We start from the raw sequence: 2,992 nt of genomic DNA, 5'->3' as shown, positions 1-2,992 counted from the left end.
TGGGAATGGAAGTAGCTAGTGCCTCAGGCATGAGGTAATGATGGCTGACCAGTGTTTTATTTTGCAGTATGTGGTCTACCTTGGTAAATGTTTTCAGGAACAATTGAAAAGCATGTGGACTCTTCTGTCGTTTGGCAAAGTATTCTATCAGTGATAAAGATGCCAACTTTATTGTTAGCAGAGGAGCTCTTGAGAAGCGATTGGATTCTGGAAGTATTTATTTATTTATTTATTTTATGTCTGATCTTATTTGTTACTCTTACAAAATCTCATTTTTGACTGGACTCAGACTTAGAAGCAGAAGCTCTCAGAGAGAATAGTCTATGTCTCTTAGCAATCTGTTCCTGGCGTTTCTCTTTGGCCATCTTCATTCTCTTGGCCAAAGGTTTAGCATATTCTGCAGCCTCTTCCTTATTTTTCTTAGTACACTTTCTTCAGAGCAATATGCTGACATTTATGTTGCAGGATGCTGAATCTCGGGTGCTTTGGTCCTATATTTCTTACCTTCTTTGTTTAGGGGCTTTCTCACAACATATTGGCGGATATCATCTTCTTTAGAGAGAATGAAAGGTTTGTGGATTCTGCTAGCTCTTTTGGGCCCCAGGCAACGTGGCACAGTAGTATCAGTGAGACCACGAATATCTTTCTCCTCTTTATTCTCAATGATCAAGTTGAGAACACTCAGATCGGTATCCACAATGCAACCCCGAACAGATATGCTCTTTCTTTCTCTAGTTCTCCTTGGTCTATAACAGGAATGGCCCTTATTCAGTAGCAGGAGGACATGACCATGGGTCAAGACACCCTGCTTCATGGGAAAACCTCGTTTGTCATTTCCACCACTGATTCGAACCACATAATCCTTCCATTCTTCACCCAGAGCATCAGCAGCAACTTCTGTGGCCATATGCTTCTCATAAAAGGTACGAAGTTTGCGTTCATCTTCCACTTCAGTGAGCCTCTGGCACCAGTGGCTGGGAAGGAAATGTTTAGTGTCACCCTGAAGCAGCCGACCACCTTCGAGGTGCCACGAAAAAGAGCGGATTCTGGAATTATTTTAAAGCTAGACTGCAGAGGACTACAGATGAGTTAGATTTGGAGTTTGAGAGAAAGTGAGGAGACCTCAAAGGGTTTTGGCCTGAGGAATGGGAAGGTAGACTATAAGAGGAGAAAGGCTGATGAAGGGATAGAGATTAAGAACTGAGTTTGGATTTGTCAAATTTTAGATTCTTGTTAGATAACCCAGAGGTGTCTAGTAGACAGTTTTATATACAAGTCTGGAGTTCAGGGGAGACATGTATATTAGAAATATAAATTGGGGACAGCATACAGATAATATTTGAAGTCCTGAGACTACATGAGACCACCAAGGGAAAGAGCGTAGATAGAGGAGAGAAGAGGTCTAATTACTGCACCCTAGGCCACTTTAAGTCCTCTGCACATAATTAATTCTCACAATAATCCCATGATATAACTAAATGATTGTCCCAACTTTATAGATAAGAAAACTAATGCTCAGAGGTCAACCTCATCAAGAGTCACAGGGCTAGGAGTACTCAAATCAGGATTTGAACTTGCCTCTAAACTTCAACATCCATCTCTTTAGTACTCCAGAACTAGCCTTCCCATGCTGCTGCTCTGTAAGTTTCTCTATTTCACGACTTCAGGCAGGACCCTCAATCTCTAGGTTCTTCGTGAGTCTCTTGGTGTTTGTTCTGCTCTAGTATATGCCTTCTCTGAATCTCCTTAGACTGTTGCCTGAAGAATTGAGAGAGTGAAAAGAATCAAAATTAACTAGAAGAAACAAGGAGAAAAATAGTAAACAAATATTTAGTTAATGTAAGATGCTATCTAAATTATAGTAATAGTGATCATTTTTATAATATGACTATTAAAACATCTGTGAAGAGTAGTTCTAAATGTATTTGCATGGTCATTGGATGGGTAGGTAGTCTCTCGAGCTATTTCAAAGCCAAAATTAATTTGCACATAAATGCATCTATGTGTGTGCATATATATTTATATATATGTATATGTACACATATACTACAAAAATATATATATTAATATCTCAACCCAAAAGTCACTGAAAGATGATGATAATCATCTGTTCTATAGCTATCTGTAGAGTCTCTATAGTTGAATTGGTAAGTTTTTTAAGTCGTGATGTCAGAATCAATTTTAACATTGAACGCTTGGAGTTTTTCTTCTCTTTAAGCTAAAAGTACGAGACTCCTGCATGACACCAGGGTGTAAGGCCAAGTATCTAACATTAATGAGCTGACAAATCAAGAAAACCAAAAGGTTTTCTGTTCAAAAGCAGTAGAACCATATGATGTCTAATTCCTTGTTTTACTGCAAGAAAGTATAGTATGAAGAAAACAAGATGTCACAACAGAACTTTGTCCTTCAGTTACTCATAAAGCCATAATATGTCTGAATACAACTTTAAACTTCCTCAAAGATGCCTGTAAAAGCATCTACGGAAGCCATTCTACATTCATCAATTCTGATGAACTTTTTCATTTACCTTCTTATCAACAAAATGTTTCAACTTAAAGTTATTTTTAATGGAATACCAATGGAAAAAAAACAAGCACAAAACACAAATGAACAGTAAAAAATTTACAGTGATTCAATTGATCCCGTGTCATATTAAATATAAAATTATATGATTGCTTATCCTGCCTTATCTAACTAATGTATACATGAGGTTTATAATTTTTTAAATATATATAAATATGGTTTGATAACACTTCTGGAAAAGTTGGCCCTCGGCCCCTTAGCCGGAGTGAATAAATTAAGGCCTAGTCTCATGCTATATTAGAGTTTCTGTAGGAAAATCATGTTGATCGAGGGCTCTTCTGCTAGGAATGTAAACTGCTGTGTGTGTCGTGGCTCCTCTCCTGTTGCTTTGCACTAGCGTTCTCCCAACTGGCATAGGCCTATTGCAGTAAAAGAAAGTCGGCCAGTCCAACTCTGCCACTTCCAC

At 38.1% G+C, this 2,992-nt stretch overlaps 1 pseudogene; it reads right to left on the bottom strand.

Moving 5' to 3' along the window:
• Positions 1–269: 269 nt before the first annotated feature.
• The window catches only part of LOC111729042, a 3,057-nt pseudogene continuing 334 nt past the window's right edge, over positions 270–2,992 (bottom strand).

The sequence above is a fragment of the Pteropus vampyrus genome, unplaced genomic scaffold (assembly GCF_000151845.1).
Source record: "Pteropus vampyrus isolate Shadow unplaced genomic scaffold, Pvam_2.0 Scaffold8, whole genome shotgun sequence".
Taxonomy (NCBI): domain Eukaryota; kingdom Metazoa; phylum Chordata; class Mammalia; order Chiroptera; family Pteropodidae; genus Pteropus; species Pteropus vampyrus.
This window is presented reverse-complemented; position numbering and strand designations above follow the sequence as displayed.